This window comes from Callithrix jacchus, chromosome 4 (genome assembly GCF_049354715.1).
Source record: "Callithrix jacchus isolate 240 chromosome 4, calJac240_pri, whole genome shotgun sequence".
Classification (NCBI taxonomy): Eukaryota; Metazoa; Chordata; class Mammalia; order Primates; family Cebidae; genus Callithrix; species Callithrix jacchus.
Window position 1 is genome coordinate 171,262,590 of NC_133505.1, and position 20,736 is coordinate 171,283,325.

General features: G+C 36.4%; 1 long non-coding RNA gene across 1 annotated transcript in view; it reads left to right on the plus strand.

Moving 5' to 3' along the window:
* The window catches only part of LOC103792717 (uncharacterized), an 84,530-nt gene extending 80,987 nt beyond the window's left edge, over positions 1-3,543 (plus strand). Inside the window, exon 7 of the long non-coding RNA XR_619598.6 lies at positions 1,322-3,543. This is a non-coding gene — a long non-coding RNA (uncharacterized LOC103792717). The remainder of the gene's footprint in view (positions 1-1,321) is intronic.
* Positions 3,544-20,736: the final 17,193 nt, after the last annotated feature.

Here is a 20,736-nt window from a genome sequence, read left to right on the forward strand (position 1 = left end):
CTGTACAGAGAGAAATATTGGTAAACCACAGCAAATGATAAAGACAATTCTGATGACAAAAGTTAGTAAATATTAACGTTTTGATTCCATCCATCTACACATTACACGTGAGCGATGAGGTTATTTAGGATGTGTATTGCAAGTAAATAGGTAGAGTTGGTTGTTTTTTGAGTTCCTTTTGCTCTGTTAAAAAGAGGAATAGCAGGAGATATTGATAAGAAAATCAGGCTTTGATAACTGAAATAGGTTTTTAAAAATTATTTTAAAGCAGGTGGGTGATAAAACATAAGATTTGTGTTAAGTAACTTAAATCACATAACTTAAAGTGGCAAGGAACAATTTTAAAATAATTGTACTAAGTGTATCAGCACATTCTCACACTACTATAAAGATACTATCTGAGGCTGTGTGTGTGGCTTATGCCTGTAATCCCAGCACTTAGGAAGTTTGAGCTGAGTGGATCACTTGAGGTCAGGGGTTTGAGAACAGCCTGGCCCACATGGTGAAACCCTGAGGTTTCTACGAATTTGTATGCTACGAATACAAAAGTTACCCAGGCTTGGTGGTACATGCCTGTAATCCCAGCTTCACAGGAGGTTGAGGCATGAGAATTGCTTGAACCTGGGAGGTGGAGGTTGCAGGGAACAGAGTTCATGCCACTGCACTCCGGCCTGGGTGACAGAGTGAGACTCTGTCTCAAAATAAAATAAAATAAAATAAGATAGTACCTGAAATTGGGTAATTTATAAACAAAAGAGGTTTAATTGACTCACAGTTCCACATGGCTGGGGAGGCCTCAGGAAACTTAGTCATGGTAGAAGGGAGAAAGGAAGCAAGGCATGTCTTACATGGTGGCAGGAGAGACAGACAGCAAGTAAAGGGGAAGTGCCACACTTTAAAACCATCAGACCTCATGAGAACTTTCTCACTACCATGAGAACAGCATAAGGGAAACTGCCCCCATGATCCCATCACCTCCCACCAGGTCCCTTCCTCAATGAATGGGGATTACTATTGATTATAATTCAAGATGAGATTTGTGTGGGAATACAGAACCAAACCATATCACTAGCCTTCAAATCTCACTTTGTTTTATGGGGTGAATACAATTCAGGACAATGAAGTTCAACACTGAACACAGCTCGGGATTTTAAGTATTCTTACAGCCCTGCTTCTACTTTTCTCAGACACACTGTTTCATTGGTCCATGATCTTTATTGAGTTAAAATTAAGTATGCCCACTTCCTATTTTTCATCCTAATCATAAGTTTCTTACAGCAGTTCATTTATTTTTTCCTCCCTCTTATACAACACTTGGAAGAAAGCAGATAGCCAAAAGATATTTTTGACTGAATGGATGGAGGAAGATGAGGAGTGAAGACCCCAATTTCTTTCCCCTCATAACGAAGTCAAAAGGGGACTCCATTATGAAGGAGTGTTGGTGAGAGAATGTGGATCCTTACAGCAAATTGGAACTGTATGAGAGATGGAAGATTTAATCCAAGCTGTGCCAAGGCTCACCACCCTAGACAGGTGAGAACTGGGCCATCGATCCAAACAAGGGTAAACATTAAATGCACCTGGGGAAAGGCCAAATGTGATGATTGTGAAAGACTGGAAAACATGACAAATTACTGTGAAGGAATTTCTGAGCTTAGTAAAATACGTTTCTGGAGGTTTGGATGTGCTGCATTGTGAGCTGTCAAAGGGTTCCAAAGTTCAGGCATTGAGCTGCTTTATCTTTTAATATTTCAAATTCAATGATGCTTTTGAGTTTATATTTGGTTTAACAAAAAAATTCATTTAAGCACAAGCATATATAGCTTCAAATCCATGTGTATGCTCCTCCACTTAAGGATGAAAGAAACATCTAGTCAAGGAAATATGTGCCTTGATTTATTTCTCTAGTAGTAAAGATGAATTGCACCATGTCTTCTACATTCCCATGACATGTCATTTCCATAACCCTTGGCGTTCAACTACAAGACAGAGAGGTTAGAAGTGCAGGTGATTGCTGTGCACAAGGGTTTTTCCTAACTGAGAAACTAACGGGCCCATATAGGGATTAAAACCACAAGCCTGGCCCTCATAATCACCACTCTAACCTCCAGAGCTAACTGACCCAGACAATAAAGGCTGCAGGAGATACCCGCTGAGCTATTAGGTTGATAAATGGGAAGGACTTCAGAGTACAGCATCTTATGAAAAATAATATAATAATGTAAGTAGTTGTCCATCCTACTGGTACCAATTGATAGCCAGGACTAACTCAATAGTTTCTTCTTACCCAGAGGCCAAGCACTGCTGAGCTACATCATTCACAGAGAGACATAAAATAAACACATCTAATATATAACAAGAATGCCCTAAGTCTGAAACAAAAGCAGGATTGCATACAGAATTTTCAACTAACCTTCTGCCTCTACCATTCAAAGTAAAAGAGGAAGAACAAAGCCACTGGAATGCTCTCCTAAATTATGACTTTTTAAATTGACGTAATTAATCAGTATATAAATTAATATCTTTAAGTAGATGAAATTTAATTTGGTCATAAACAGAATATTAAATGTACTATATTTTTTCATACATTAATAATAATGAATAACACTGCTAAACAGCTATCAGCTCATGTAAAACATATTCAAAGTGTGGTGATGTCAATGGTTAAAACACGAAGAAAACATCCTGAGTAATACACATCGTGTCACTTAGGGTTGAGCCACAATAAAGACCTCTGATATGGAGCATTTAGTTATGAAAAACTATATGAATTTTTTTATTTGAGAGGAAAATTAATAAAGATTGTATTTTGTTATCATTTCTTGGATTTTATTTTGCCATGTTGATTTTAGGAGATTGATCATTTCTTAAGAAATGGTGTGAAATTTTGGAGAGTGCCACCTGGTGAGTTGAGAGCCCTGGTTTCATGACTAACCAGCAAGATTTTTCAAACATTTATGTAACTGAGAAAGAAAGAAAGAACATAAGAAAATGAAGTCATGTTTGCCATTTTCCTAGAAATAAATTGGTTTTCTTTAATAATTCTGTCATAAATATTACCTAAATTATGTGTACTAACCATATATGTGTATATTTGTTAGATATTGTTTTATATATCATACATGTATATTTACTTGTATGTATGTGTACACATACATACAGATATACATATATATATATATTTTAGGAAAAACAAAACGTAGAACACCATGTAAATAAATATGATTGCATAACCATAGGCTACAAATATTCTCCAGTGAAAGTTAATGTTTTTCCTCACTCAGAAACTGATGATAGAAAACTACGTAAACAGTAAAGGCATAAATAATGTTAACAATATTATCAAGCACATTGAGCTAATTGTTATTTATAGAATGCTATACAAAACTACTGCTAAGTACACATTCTTTTCAAGGGGCACATGATATGTTTACTGAGATCGATTATATCCTTGTCCCTAAAGTTTGCCTCCGTAAGTGTAATAGATTTAATTTATACGGAGTCTGTTTTGTCAATGTAATTAAATAAACAAATAAATAAAAATCAGAATTTGTATTTATTTCAAAATTTTGTTTATTTTTATTTTTTAATTTCCAAAAATAGTTGGAAATTAAACGACCTTTTTCTAAATAATATATAAGTCAAAGGAGAAATTATGAAGAAATTTAGAAAATATTTTGAATAAAATTGAAAGGAAACTACAACCTAATGTGGGAGGTGGCTAAGTGAGAGCCTAGAGGGGAGAGTAGGACATTAAATGTACATATTTGATGAGAATAAATATTTACACTTTCTACTGATATTAGCTTGCAACTAGAGAAGTTAGAAAAAGGAAAGCACAGTGAATTTAATGTAAGTGGAAAGAATAAAATAATGTCAGTAGAAAGAACAAACTTAATGAGTTGTAGACAAAAGCCAAAGACAAAAAACTTTTCAAAATGAGAGAAAATTATCATGGCCAAAACTTAGTTCTTCTGAAAGATCAACAAATGGACAACTTCCAAGCTGGATTTATTAAGACGCAAAAGAGATGCCTAAAACACAAATATCAAGAGTAAAAGACAGGTTTGACTACAGACACCAAAGAGATAAAAGGGAGTAATGATAATATTATGCCAACATCTTCTACAGCTTAGGTAATGTGAATGGCTATATAAAAAACAAGACCTATCATAAGCAAGCTCTCTCCGAAAATAGGGATAAAAACACTTCCTTTTTTTTTGAGACAGAGTTTTGCTGTTGTTACCCAGACTGGAGTGCAATGGCACAATCTCGGCTCACCGCAGCCTCCGCCTCCTGGGTTCAGGCAATTCTCCTGCCTCAGCCTCCTGAGTAGCTGGGATTACAGGCACGCGCCACCATGCCCAGCTAATTTTTTGTATTTTTAGTAGAGACGGGGTTTCACCATGTTGACCAGGATGGTCTCGATCCCTTGACCTCGTGATCCACCTGCCTCGGCCTTCTAACACATTTTATGATGCCAACATAACCTTAATTTCAAAACCTAATAAAGATATTGTAGAAGGAGGAAATCATAGACTAATAATCTTCATAATAATAATTGAAACATCATTAGTAGAATATTATCCAATTTTATATAACTGTATATAAAAGGCATATATTTGGACAAACCATTTCTGGGTTTATCCCAGAAATGGAGTGTTTGTTTAACATTTGGCCGTCATTATATATTATTCATCAAGTAATAAAATAAAGAAGAAAAAATAACATGACTTTGACAAAGAGGAAAAAACTTTTGGCAAACTTCTACTCTCATGTATGATTTTAAAAACTCTCAGCAACTAGTCACAGGAGAGAACACGCTCTGCTTGAGAAACAAAATTTATAAAATCCTACCATTAACACATGGTTAATAATAAACTATTAAATATTTTCTCTTTCAGATGGGGGGAAATTTAAGGAAGTCCACTCTTTCTACTTTTGTTCAATATAATACTGAAGTTTTAATAAGATAAAAATAAATAAAAGGCGGTAGGTTCAGAAAGAAGAAATATGTATGTATGTATGTATATTATTTTACATATACATAATTTTACGTAAACTATCCTGAACAATCAAACAGAAACCAAAAGTGAAGATTAAATTTAGCTTGGTTATAGAAGATTAAAACAAAAAAATTGTATTTTCTATGTTAACAATCAGAAGATGAAAGTTTAAAAATATTTTGTTATAATAGCATCACAGATATTAAATGCTGTTGAATAAATTTAGCAAGAGACCTTCAGTACCTCAGAGCTGTAAAATATTACTGAAAAAAATTAAAGGGGATCCAAGGAAATGAGCAGGCCACCATGAGTCAGCAAACTCAGTGAGTCAGCAAACTCAGTGAGTCAGCAAACTCAGTGTTTTTAAGAAGCCGTTTTACTTCAAATTGATCTTCGCATTCAACATAAACCCATTTGTAATCCCGCTAGCCCTCTTTGTTTTTGTAATTAACAGGCTAATTTTAAAATTATACTGGAATGCAAAGGACATGAGATATCCATAGCAACCTCAATAAACAATAAATTTGAAAGACTCACACCAAAGACTTTAAGAGTTACTTTAAAACTAAAACAATCAAGACAATCTAATGTTTGCCAACGGAATAGAATAGAAAGTCCAGAAATAGGCCCATATTTATAGAGTCCTTCAATATTTGACAAAGGTACCAAATAACTCTACAGTGGAAAGAGGGTGGTTTTACAGGAAATGGTACTGAAATAACAACATACCTATGTCAAAAAAAAAAAAGAGGCTCAAGTTTTGCCTTTCACCACACACAAAAATTGATTAGAGGCAGATCATAGGTCTAAGCATAAAAACTAAAACCTTGAGAATAAATATTTTACAATAAAATATAGCAGAATATCTTTTTTGCTTGAGAGTATTCAAACATTTCTCAGACAAGATAGAGAACACAATAGCCATGAGGGAAAAAATTATTAAATTGAATAAATAAAACAATGAAAATTACTATCCATCAAATAGCATAATTAAGAAAATAAATAGGCAAGATCGAGAGAAAATCTTCATAAAATAAATAGCTAACAATGGACTGATAGCCAAGATATAGCAACACCTTCTGCAAATCAATATTAAAAAATAAAATACCCAATGCAGTTTTTTTCTGAACAACACTTCACTAAAGATGATAGACAAATGGCAAAATAAGACTCTGTGAAAGTTCTTACCATTCATCCAGATAAGTGTATCCTGTAACGGCAGTAGAAGCCTACGGCGTTGAGGGTGAGGACTGAGAGGGTAAGGACAATGCACTCTGTCCTGAAAAAGATTTGGGGTACACGGACCTATGCATTTTCTAAAACCTATCAAGCGGTACCTTAACATTTATAGCTTTTATTGCTTGCAAATTTTATTCCTAAAAATTTTCTCAGAGTATTAAATTCCAGGTAATGATATGTATATTGCAGTACTTGTGGCAAAGTGTGCTGATTTCTGCACCTACTTTGAGATGCTTCAAAACACAGCAATAGTTTATAGACGGGGAGATGAATGAAAAGATGAATGGATATGTGGAAAAGTGAAATCTAGATATAGAATCCAGGCAATGGATATATGGATGCTCACTGTAAAATAGTTTCAGTTTTTCTGTACATTTGAAAAGTTGTTATTACAAAACGTAAGAAAAAAAAGCAAGTCCTCGATTAATCTAATAGTGGTATTTAATTAATAACAGGTCTGTGAAGATGACAGGCTGAGACTTGTTTTACAACCTACCCTTTTCCTCGTCCCCAGTGCCGCCACTCCATCCTGAATTTCACTACCACAATCATCTCCTAAGGGGTCCACTTTGCAACCCCATTCACAAGATGTCCATAGACTTTTCAAAACACATATATATAAAATTGTCTCTGCTGTTCTTACAACAAAATAATGGCTTCCCATTTTTTGTGTAAAAATAAATAAATAAGACGCCCTAAGTGTTTTGTTCCAGTCTAGTGCTCTCGTATCTGCTGTTGCTTCTTTGACCCCTTTTTGGTTCCTTACATGCACCAGCCCTCTCTCTCTGTCCTGACCTATGCATGTGAAATGATACTAAAGACCTCTCACCAAAACCTTTCTTCCACTTTCTTGTGATGAACTCCTATCGATCTTTCAGAACGTGGGCTAAACGTCTCAGCAAAGCCATACCGGAAACCACATTGGCCTTATTATGCTTTATAATGTACATATTATGTATTTTCCATGAAGCACCTACTGTGACTGTGATAAAATAATAGCTTAAATAACTATTCAGTTGTGCTTTTTTGACTATCTGGTTCATAAACCTTAGAGAGAGATTAAGAAGAAAGACGGCTGCAGGGGTGCAGTACTCCTTATTGTATAATCTTCCGCATGATTCAACACCACATTCCATTTATTGTTCAATAGCATTTCATTGTACAGAAAATCCAAAATTTGTTTCTCTATTACCAATTGGAAGTTTAGGCTCCTTCTAGATTTTGGCTTTGATGAGTACAGTTGCTTTGAAAAGTTCTTTGGGTGGTTACATGTTTTCATTTCTCTTGGGTAAATAAATGTTTCTTCTAAGATGAGGAAATTCCCTTCTCTTTCTACGTTCTCAGCAATTTCATTATGAATTGATTTGAATTTTGTCAACTGTTATGCTTCCATTTATTGAAATAATCTTAAGTTTTGTTCTGTTTAGTTTCTTAATAAGATCAATTATATTTTTTAAAGAGTTAAATCAGCCCTGCATTTCTGGGGAAAAAAAACCCAGGTGGTCATGATAGATATTGCCATGTTACATTTAGAATAATTTTCTAATTTTTATTAGAAGCTGTGTCATCTGTAGTTCTTTTTTTATTATAATGTCATTTATTTTGCTATGGCTATAGTGGTGGCCTGATAGATGAGTTAAAGCCTGTTTCTTCTGTGTTTTCTTATAACTTTTGTTTATAACTTTTGTTCTTTCTTCTTAAATATTTAGTACAATTCATAAGTAAAGTCATCTAAGTCTTGAGCATGCCATGTGGGAAGGTTTTTAACTACAATTCAAAGTTATGGAGTGTTCGAATGATTTCCTTCCATACAAAAATTTTCAGTAGACTTTAGAAATTTATGTTCCTCAAAATATTGTTTCATGTATGTTTCCAGTTTAATTGAAGAAGGTTGTTCATAATTTCTCCCACGTCATCCTTTTAATATCTGCGTATCTGATATGATATCCCTTCTTTCACTCCTAATATTTTTGACAGATTTTGATTTGTATTTAAATATTTTTAAAATTTTTCTTTTTAACTTTGACTTGACTTGAGTTCTGTCATTTGGTTTCCAAGTATTTGGAGGCTACTTAGATATCTTTTTATCACTGAGTCTTGAGGCTGTTTAATTTTGGACAGAAAAAGATACTTTGATCTGTAAGAATGAAGTTGGTTGATGGTGTTCTTGTGAGAAATTAGCACAGTTCTGGGTTTTTTTTTTGTTTGTTCATTTTTTTTTCTTGCAAAGAGCAAAGGGAATAACACAATCCTCTCTCCCCAGGGTGCCCTTTCAACCACTGTATATCGATTTTTCTTTGTATGCCTATCTCATTAAAATATTGATAGAGAAGGTAGATAAGGTAGAGAAGATGGAAAGAAGAATGAGAGTGAATATGAGAATAACCTCTGAGCTTTTCTTCAAACTTGTAAGGTTCCCATGCCGTTATTCTCTGGTTCAGATAGCATGGGACAAGTGACCTGGAAAATATTCTCAGGATGTATGTTGACACTGCTGCCCTCAGACCCTCATGAACAACCAAGGTGATCTACTGATTGTCTTAAACACACACACACACACACACACACACACACACACAAATAAAAAACAAAAGAGTTCTCTTTCACCTTTTTTCATTCTCTCCTTTCCTCCTTTCTTCTTCTCTTCTTTTTTTCTTTGTTTTCTTCTGTGCTCTCATCAAGAATGGTCTATTCTGTCCCTTCCAGGTGCTGTAACTTTTAAAAAAGCCAGAGAACAGAACCTGTTTTGAGAGTCTTCTGTTTAAAAATAATGCTTTCTCTCTCTCTCTCTCTCTCTCTCTCTCTCTCTCTCTGTCTCTCCATATAGCCAAAACTTCACAAGAGAATATAATTGGATGACAAGATAATTGGCACATAAATTAATTGCTGACAAATCCATGTATTATCGGATGGTTTGTAAGAAAAGCCTATGGATTAGTGTGATCATAGTTAGGTTTTAAAACATTTTTAATTGGCAAAATTGAAGTTAAACAGAAAAGGGGGTAAAAAACAAAAACTGTTGAATAAATAAGAGGTACAAGTATAATCATAAGCATGACAGGCTGAGGAAGTGGCAAAAACAAAAGTAAAAAGCACAGTCTCTGCTTTAAAACAAATTAAATTATATAAAATCTTCACATAATAAAGAACCCATTCAAAATAGAGTATTCTTCTATAGCAGTGGGGATAGACGATGGGTTTCTCCCTCCTTTGTCTATATTTCGAAGTATTAACTCTAATGGTTTGCATTGATTTATTTTTATTCATGTTTTCTTAATTACATAAGATATTTGTGAAACCAATCTCACTTTTAAGAATCAATATAATATAGATAGTGTGAAATTATTACTTAAATTTTGACTTTTCATGTCTGAGTTCACTCAGGTATTTTCCTTTCAGATCTTTTCCATGCATCTGACTTCAATTTTACATTCAAACAAATACATCATTTTGTGTGATTAAAAGTAACTGAGTTCCCTCTATAATTATTATTCTAATATCAGTTGTGTTTTTAACATAATATCTTAGAAATGTTTTTATAGGCCAGGCATGATGACCCATTTCTGTAATCCCAGCACTTTGGGAGGCCCTCAGTAGAGCATAGTCACTCATCCACCCTGATCAATCCATATATTACTTTCTATGGAAAAAATTACCTGCTTTCCACAATTTTAAAATGTTACATCCTAGGTGTTATTTTTACAATCTCTTTTTCCTCAGGCAGTAAATTCAATGAAATAATGAATACACAGGAGCAAATTTCAGCTTAAAAAAATGACTAAAGGTGCTTAAAAAAAGAATTGTGTGCACTGGTAGTCCCAGCTACTTGGGACGCTGACATGGAAGGATTGATATTAGTGGGTGTGAGGTGAGCAGAGGCTCTAAGTAATGCTCTGAGGCTTTGCTCTGAGGCTATAAGGATCTGCTACAGGAATACATACCCCAAGTTCAAGACCAGCCTGAGCACCGCAGTGAAACCCTGTCTCTACTAAAAATACAAAAAGTTAGTTGGTGTGGTGGTGTGCCCTGATAGTCCCAGCTACCTGGGAGGCTGAGATGGAAGGACTGCTTGATCCTGGGAGACCAAAGTTGCATGAGTCAGGATTGCACCAGTGCACTCCAGCTTGGATGATGGGAGTCAGACCCTGTCTGAAAAAAAAAGGTTTTATGTATACATTATGAAGAAACTAAAATAGTACACATTGCCATATACATTTACTAACTTAGATTTGACACACACAACGTACACACATCGTGACTCTCAATGGCCGCAGGATGCCGCCTCTTGCCTAGGGGGTCCTGCTGCCCACAGGCTCCTCCCACAAGCAGTCCTGACCCTCCTGCAGGTCTCTCCTGATGCATATTTCAGCTGTCTTTTACCTTTCAGAAATTGCTTATAATTTGGAGTCTGCTAGCGGTGCTTTGTGTTCCCTTGTTCTTATTTATTCTTCTAAAAATTCTCTTCCCCCTATATCCAGAAATTATGCAAGGAAGTGACTTGTGGATTCATGAGCTTAGTCATTCACCCACCGTGAGCAATCCATATATTACTTTCTATGGAAAAAATTACCTGCTTTCCACAACTTAAAAATGTTACAACCTAGGTGTTATTTTTATAACCTATTTTTCCTCAGGCAGTAAATTCAATCAAATAATGAACACACAGGAGCAAATTTCAGCTTAAGAAATTAACTAAAGGCACTTAAAAAAGAATTCAACAATTCAAATTACATTCCAGAGGAGAAGAACAAGACGGGCACACATGGGTTTGACACCAGAGGCGTTTTTATTGCTTTAGCACTGTGCTTCACTCTTATTCCACTAACCTAGTCAACTTACCACAAGTTAGGACAAAGGAAAAGCAGTCAGCCGAGCTCTCCTAGTTACTTCTCTTGGAAGGGCATTATCTGTGCCCTAATTCCTTCCAACTATTATTCTTATTTCAACTCTCATTTATCGTCAATTCGTTGTCTGTGTTTTAAATAAATCAATATTCACTGTAAGAAGACTTTATATATTTCCCTTTCTCTCTCTATTTAACTGTAATATTTTTGTTTCTTGGATTCCCTTAAATACATTATTTGTATTGGAGAAAAAAAGATTGTAAGTACATATGTTATACACTTACGAAATCAGTATTCTTTTTTTTTTTTTTTTTTTTGAGACGGAGTTTCACTCTTGTTACCCAGGCTGGAGTGCAATGGCACAATCTCGGTTCACTGCAACCTCCGCCTCCTGGGTTCAAGCAATTCTCCTGCCTCAGCCTCCTGAGTAGCTAGGATTACAGGCATGCACCACCATGCCCAACTAATTTTTTGTATTTTTAGTAGAGACGGGGTTTCACCATGTTGACCAGGATGGTCTTGATCTCTTGACCTCATGATCCACCCGCGTTGGCCTCCCAAAGTGCTGGGATTACGGCGTGAGCCACCGCGCCTGGCCACGAAGTCAGTATTCTTATAATCCATTACTATTAATAAGGGGGCAGCTCGGAGCTTACATGATAGTTTGGATTATTATTCGGCAGGTACTCAGTACCTTCTCCCTCCTGTGACTGAGAGCAGATGATGCTTTCTAGCCCTTTGACGTGGAGGTTGGCCACGCTGCTTGGTTAGGCCAGTGGGATATTAGTGGGTGTGAGGTGAGCAGAGGCTCTAAGTATACTGTGCTGTAAGGCTTTGCTCCGGGGCTATAACGATCTACTACGGGAATTCATACCCCAATGCGGTGTGTGTATCTTCAGCCTGGGACCAAGACCAAACATGAGGATGCAGTTCCTGAACCGCAACTGGAGCCACATGTAGGAACCTACAACCTGGGGTGGGACAACCAGCCAGGCACTCCCACATCAGCCACTGGCACTCACTCCTCTTGCATATTCATGACCATGAGATGGGCTTCTATTTATGTCATTAAGCTTTGGAAATGATTTGTTACGTGGTATTGTGTGGGAAGTTGCTGATTCACACATTGTGAAGTGCTTCAGGTACATTCAACATTTAGACACCTTACACAAGTACAGGCCTGCGGAGCAGAAGAGTCACAAATCGTGACCTGAGGTGAGAGACCTCAGAGATGTTCTTATTCTTTTCTTCATTTCCCACTTCTCAGACCTGAAGCAAAAAGAGGACAGGAAGGGACAGACACATGTAACTTGCTCTTGGCCTACTGAGCATTAATAAAGGAAGGAAAAGCCCCCAGATCACGAGGCAGGAGAAAACCATCTGAAGTCACAGGTGATAAGAGCAAGACACTCATCACAGATGGCAGCGTTGCTCCTGGAGATGATCCAGCGTGACACAGCATCCATGCACATTTAATGCCTTCAGCTCCTGCTGTCGAGAAACAGTGGTAGACGGAAGTTCGTGGCATGCTTCATCTAGCTGAGATATCAGCTTGTTTCTTTGCCCTTACACATCCTCTCCCATCTTTCCCCCCTTAAAGTTTTGAAGAGCCGGTTCTAGGTGACCGTTGGGCTGTACATGTGAGAATATGTCTGCAAAAGTGAGAGGTAAGTTGCTACCCTTACATGGACCACCACACACACAAAAAAACCATGCAGTCACTGGGGGAGGGGGCTTTTCATGCTAATAAGAACATCAGCACGTAGATATTTCTAACAAGTTACTGGAGTAAGCAAAGCTCTTAACATTGCCTATTTCTGCATTTTATAATGGGATCCTTTGTTCATAACAATGGAATCCTTTAAGCAACGATTAAAGTCCTTTGAAACAGTATTTGAGAGTCGCCTTTGTGGGAATCTACACTGTAATTAAGACTATCAGCCTCATATGGAGAATGCAACGTATTTTGCACTTTTTAAAAATAAAAGCTAAACAAGTGATACCATCTACGACATAAAGTCGTGACACATAATAAAAGGGGAGCTTTTCAGTAGTCTGTGAATGAACATCGGTCGGCAGGGTCCGATTGACGTCTCTAGAGCACTCCAAGAAAAACAGTGATAAACACGTTTCTGTTTTATTATCCATGGAACAGTCACAGGACAGATCATATTCTGGTTTATAAAACAAATCTCAACACATTTAAAATAAGTCTCACAGACTATGTTCTCTAACTGTAATGGAATCAAACTAAAAATCAGTAGTAGACAGACAACACTGACAATCTCCAAACACTTGGAAATTAAACCCATACTTCGTCCATAGGTCAAAGAAAGTGTCTCAACGAAAATAAAACAATATAAACAACTGAATGAAAATACAACAATCTATGAATATATTTTTCTCCTTTATTTGCTTTAAAAAGTTTAAGATTTTATTCTTGGATTTATCATTGGATGGTTGTGAACAGGATAATGGCATACATTAATACATGCTATGCGCCAGTCGCTGTACTGGAATTTTTATATATTTTAATTGCTTCATTTATTTATTATTCCTATTTACCTTTCATGCTGATTTTAGGCCCACTTCTCTCTACTTTCATCTGCATACTAGGATGTGTGCGCTATAGCTACTAAAAATATATTCATATTATCTGCTTGAGTTCAGAAGTTAAATGGTAAAAAGGTTGTCACACCTGCATTTTCAGCAATTATTAGTCTAAACGCGCTTTTAAGAAGTGGTCTCTTTATTTTTTTTGTTGGGTCAGAATAATATCACAGAAAACAATGTTACATTACAAGCCAGGAAGTATGGTACTGTAGCAAAATCGAAGACTACTCTTATGTCCTTCTTATAACACTAGCAAAGATAGTGTCTATTTTTTTAATAGCTACAAAGTAAGTTAGTAAAAGAAAAAAGTTTAGAACATGGATTAAGTATTAAAATAGAACTTTTAGGTAATTTTTTATAATCATACAGCTAACATCTGAGTGCGTCCTTAAATGAACCCAAGATATGGTGGTAAATTGTGTTTGAACACCTTAAGTCATAGAAAGCTTTTTCCTTGCTAGGGCAGTATATTTTTAGAACAGCTTGAATTATTTCAGCATTCTTCCTTTAAGGAATCTATTTCCATTGAATTTCTATTATACCTCTTTGTACTTCTTTAGTGTGGCTTCCCAGATCTTGGGAGAATCTTAGTAAATCTATGTGCATTTTTTCCACTGATTTATTTTGTAGATTTTATAACTAGACCTGACTCTTGTCTTGTTGCCCATGACCTCAGTCCTGGGCACATCCATTAAGAGCCTCTTGCTTTCTTATCACTTGGCAATTATCTCTGTTGAGACCCCCATTCCATTCAGAGGGGACAGAGCCCCATCTTCATTCTCTTCAGCTGCCCCTCTCACCACTTGCATTGCTCAGGCCAGCTCGCCGAATGGGGTTCCTGCCCAGCTGTGCTGCACCTTAGTACATCGAAAAACACAAGAAAAAAAATGCTACCAATTCTCCTTGAAAACTTTGGAACCCCTTATTTGCTTCTGCTTTCATCCCCTCAAGAAGCATGTCACTATGTTCCTCTCATTTTTTTCAGTCCCAAATCAGCACCAATTCCATATTTTACATATTATGAACCTTTGATTAGTAAAGAATGTCCTCAACTGGAAGTTTCTTTAGAAATGACTTCAAATACAAAACCTACTAGTTAAGAAATCAAATGTAGCAGAATAAAGAGTGAACTGCATTTTAAATTGATTCCTGGCTCAGTAACGACTAAGAACCATAACATCCTCAAAGCTTCATGGACTTTAAGTGGGTAAAGGTGTTCTGAATTAGAATGACTCTTTGCAAAAGGCAAAGAGATAAATTATTCCACTTGTTAATTCTGTACACAGAACTTCAGACAGTCCCTAAAGTAAACAAACCAAGCAGCTAGGAGAAAAATACCGAGTGTAAAAGAGTTGATGAGCTAATTACATAATTATTGAAAAATATTGAAGTAAACAGTCAGCAAATCTAAAGGGGTTGAACTGTTTTTCTAAATGCAACTTCTCATAGGATGTTACCAAAACAGTAAAAGAGAGTTAGCACTGCTGTCTCAGGAAACTAAATATTTCATGCTTCATTGCTAGTCTTATTTAAATATATATTTTTGAATAATTTTCAGTCTCTTCGAATGGAAATATGATATTTCATTGCAATTTGCAGGAGTTTTTTTTTTTAAGTTGAAGCACAGAAAGCATATTTATCTTTGGCCCATGATCTTAGGTTCATACACACAAAAAAGATAAAATGCAGTGCATAGCATCTGTTTGATGGGTGTGAACGGGGAGTACTTTAGAAATTAAGTGCATTTGAATGTTAGACTGACTGCATTTTCACTTAGGTGAATGTTATGAGCAGGGCTGTTACCCTTTTAGTATGCCAGGCTCACGCATTAAAATCTTCCTCACGATGTGGGCTGGTTTTCTTGCTTTCATCAAATTGCTACCTCTCAGCAGGAACCCAGACAACCGGGGTGCCTGCATCACTCTGTGTGGTTTTCTGTAGGAAGCTCCCATAGAGGGTTGTATAATTGTGAATAAGCCTTTTGGAAGAAATGTGAAAGCTCCCATTGTGCTACAACAAGGAAGGAGGCCAATGTTTGAGAGTAGGTTGCTATAGTTTTGCCAAATTATGCAAGGAAAATGCATGAGGCCAATTTTGAAGCCCAGCTGCATCTTTCTAAGATAAATATATGTATATATAGGGGTTTCATTTTTTATTCTAGTTTTGAGTAAAATTACACCTCTACTAAGATGGTGATTTAAAAGATACTTTTACAATTCTATAAAAATAATGTATCATGATCTATGTAAGACACAATAAACATAACCACTTTTTTCCCCAAAAGTTCCAATGAAACGTCTTTCAATGAATAGACTAAAACCTTCTTGACAGTGTCAATTCCTTGATTAAATCTAGCAATGACTCCCCATTGTCTGCTCAATTCCATTTACCCACTGTTTTCTTAGCCAATTTTCTATCTACATAAAACCCAGACCTCAGCTTCAGTTAGGCAGAGCCCTGGGTGGTCCATCAGATATGTCAAGCCGAGTATTGACTGAAAGCTCGGTCTCACATTTTTCTGTGTTATTAGCATATCTTCTCCAACTTTTGTTTTCAGTGAGCCTACACCATCTTCTGAGTCCAGGGCCAAACTTATTTTGCAAGGTTCCATTGCTTTCAAAATCATGGGGACTGCAGAACATCAGCCACACCAGGATCGATCCCACAACTGGGTCTTAGCATGCGCTGCTTCACGCATTCACTGACAGGGCCCCCTGGCTGCACAAATCAGGGGCATCATTCAAATGGAATTAACTGAAGCCTCTGCTCTGCCATTCACTAGTATATGTATCTCTGAAGCTCAGTTTCTCAGTGCTCTTGAAATGGGATTGTAGAACTTGCTTTATTTACTCTGTAAGAGGTGTATGTGGCTCTTATGTGATTAAAGTTCTTTGTAACATATTAAATTCTCCACAAGGTGAGTTATTATTATTAACATGCATTTATTGTCTCTTCAATGAATTAAAATTTACTGGTGGGGATGAACCATGCTTTCTACTCCATTGACTTAATAGAAGTGTAATAGAAGCACCAAGCACTGCAGATTGTATCCACTCAATATATGTTGCCCAAACTAGGCTTGATGATTTATTACCAGACCGAGGAAGAAGTCGTTCAGGTAACCAAATAGTTTTCAACCCCATTCACTGTGGAAAACACTAATCAACCCTACTGCCTGAATACCTGGGACATAACTGGCAACTTTCGGAAAATATTGAATCCTTCCAAGGCTTTTAGCTACAGATCCTGTCCTCAATAAACACAAAAGCTGCTTGGAGAGACAAGCTTACAAAAGTGATTCATACAATAGTAGAGTTATGTACAGGGAGCTCCGGCAAGATTGGTATTCAGCAATCAGTGTGGTTGTATTGGTTGTTAAAAATATTGACTATGACACATTGCAGTGTGAACACACATGGCTGGGCCACAGGAATCACAGAAGCCTCGTAAGGGTAAGGGCCAAGTGTTTTAAGGCTTCAAGATGGAAAGAATTGTCCAAGAAACATTGGCTTGCAGATGCTTTCCGAGAGTTGGAGGCAATATGCAACTGTAGGAGCCTGTGAAGATCTTTTAAAGTAACAAACCATCCTTATGAATAATGCATGACTGGCTGAATGCCTCATGATTGCAGAACCTCTTTGGGGATAGCAGGTTGAATCTGCATTTATTAAAAAATACAATAACAATAATAACAGTAATGAATCTTAACTGTTGTTTTTCCATCTTGTCTTTGCTTCAGAAATGCGGAATTGCTCAGATGTTCTAATTATTGAAGAATAAAAACAGAAAATGGACAATCTTTTAAAATTGCACGCAAGAAGTTTAGGCTCAAACCCTTTCCCTGGTACACTAGCAAGCTTCTTGGACTTGATGCCACTAAGCCTCCCTACCTCCCGCTTCCTCCTCGCTAAAGACGGGAATGCCTTTCTAAAACCAGATAGCTTGAATCAGGTCTCCTTGTTTCTCCCGGGGGTCGACAGTAAGAACTTGGGTGTTACTCAGTACTCTACTTCCCAGGACATCTCCCCACCTCTTGGTCCTCTTTTACTGATCATTACTTTTTATTTGCACTTTATTCATTTTATAACACTTTGTAGCTTTTGCAGTCATTTTGCAGTCGTTATTTCTTAAGAGGCTGCATCAACCCTGCAAGATGGGCTGGATAAATAAAGCAGGTGAGAACATTCCCTTACAGAACAATTACGTAATTTGCCTGGCAATTCGCCAGCCTTTTTCTAGGATACACGTTTTCTCGGTTTTAGGAGTGCTAATGAGTATTATCCTTTCTGTTCAAATGATCTTGCATCCTCACTTTATCTTGCTATCAACTTCTCCAGCCTGATGTCAGGTGATGGCTTTCCTTCCTTATTGCGAATAAGCACTCATTATGACTGCCGTCTACTTTTTAACCAACACAACTACAGAAGCAGCTGCTTGCATGTGCCCCTTTTTCTTAGTGCTTCCCGTTGGGACACTCAACGTTTTATTGAAGGAGGAACCTCCAACTCCACCCCTATAACTTGTGTTCTCCAAGGCTTTTACCCTTGAAGCCATGGCCAAATCCTTAGATGCTCAGGAGTTAAAGATTGAGAAACCGAGGAGAAACCCATTCCTAAGAGGTTAAAACCCTTAAGCAGAGCTTTTGACCTCCTCACAGAAATAAAGAAACAAAAATTGGAGTTTGGAATTATTGGAAGAGGAGGGGCCTCGTATCACCTTCAGCCTTCTGTTAAGACCTCTGAATGGTATTTGCCATTTAGTAAAAGCCAAGTAAAAATACCAGCATAACAAAGCAGGAGACTCAGACTCCAAACTGAGCCTCAGTCTCAGTTCCTGCCAGCCAAAAGAAAGTTAAATCTCATGTCAAAGAAAATAACAGTATTATAAGATATAGAAAAGGAAGAAAAAAGAAAACTGTCATTATTTGCATGTGAAATAATTGTATGCATAGAATTTTTAAAAATTTAGATAAATTTACGATAATTCATGAATGAATCAAACAATGTTACTGGATACAAGTTCAATATAATAATGATAGATTTTATAGCAGAAATAGGCAAATATACTTTTATATAATAAATATACAAATTTAAATAAAATATAAGTAAGTTTTTAAAAATTATTCAACAGCATCCCCAAAATTTACAATATCACAGTGAATCTACAAATGATGGGCATGCATTTTGCTCTAAAATTTTCAAAATATTATGAGAATAATTGAGGAAGACACATGAAGTGATATATGATTTCAATGGATTGAAAGGTTTAATGTTGTAAAGATGTAACTGAACATAAAATGACCTATTTTTTCAAGGAAATTCTAACCAAAATTCCAGCAGATCTTTTATGGAAAAGTATGGAAATGTACAAGTTGGTTTAAACATTTTTATGGCCACACAGAGTTCCAAGACAAGAAGAGCAAAGTGAGAGTCTTATGCTGCCAGAGATCAAGACTGACTTATACAGCTGCAATCGTTAACAGAGTAACAATACGTTAATATTGTCGTATGAATAGACAGAATAGGGGAACAGAAGGTTTGAAAGAGTCATGCATTTATGTGGTCACCTGATTTACACTAAAGGTGCAAATTCCTAGGAATAGGTAGAAAGACCAGGCTTTTCAGTAAAGATTTGAGAGGATCCTTCACTACACACACACACACACACACACACACACACACACACACACGATATTCAAATGACCAGTCAACGTATAAAAATACACTCAACTTTATTGTCAGTAAGGGAATGCAACCTAAAACGATCATAGGCTATTCCTATCTAACCATTAGGGAGCTAAGGTGAACAAAGACAGATACACTACCAAAGTTAGCAACGACATGAAGTAGTTGGAATCATCATACCTTTGGTTGGAATGTAAAATGTACATCCACCTAGAAAATAAAGTTTGCGAGTGTCTATTAAAGAAGAACATATGTAAACTTTTACCAGCAATTTAACACATGGATATTTACTCAAGAAAAATAAACACATTTTCTACAAAAAAAAGATGTTACAGACTATTCAACCATTTTAATTCATAATAAAATAAAACCAGAAATAACCTAATGACTATCAAATAAGAATACACAAAGAAAATGTGTTTTACAAAAAAAATTGAATACTACATAGCAATAAAAGTCAATAAATGGCTATACTGGGTGACAACAAGAGTTATAAATAGAAGACTGAGTGAAGGAAGTCCCGCATACGTGAGCACGTGCTGTATGATTTCACTTACATCAAGTTCAATAATGTGCAAAGCAAAGTCATAGTAATAGAAATCTGCCAATTTCTTTCTTTTGGAAGGGGTAAAGAGCAGTAGGAAATGGGGACATATTTTTAAGTTTCTTGCACTGGTGCATGTCTTGAAAAGGAGTGGAGGATTTACAAGACTTAGGCAATGCCTATCTGTATGCGTTATTTATGCATTTTTCTGTATGTATATTATGCTTCCATAAAAATCATGTAAAAGCACATGGTCCATTATCTCTCACTGAAAAAACAAAATCACCCATTATTTCTCAAGCCCTCTTGGTGCTGCACCGCTTATCTGTTTTTCTGTACAGAATTCTAGAAAGTGTTACAAATGAACTTTTCTCTCACTTTCTCAATTCTTCTTTGCTCTTCAATGTACATATTGTTTTCTCCCAGATTCCAAAAAGAATGCTCTTGATCAGGGCACAAATGAACAGACCATGATCCCAGTTCCAAAAGACACGGTTCAGTCCTCATCTTCGCCATGTCTCAGCAGCGTTCGGTACTTCGTAACTCCCCCACTTCCTGGAAACCTTCCTTTCCGGACATGGGTGACACAGATTTATTTATCCTAGTTTCCTTCCCAAGTTTTCAGATTCTTGATTCACATATTCCTTCATTGGCTTCTTTGGATAATTGCCAAACCTCTGTTTTTCAAAGTTTCTCACCCCTCCAATTTCAATCAGCAATTTTATAAATTTCTATGTAGGTTTACCAATTAAAAGAATAATGCTTTGTTTTTCAACGTGAGGAGCATTTTCTTTTCTTTTCTGAGA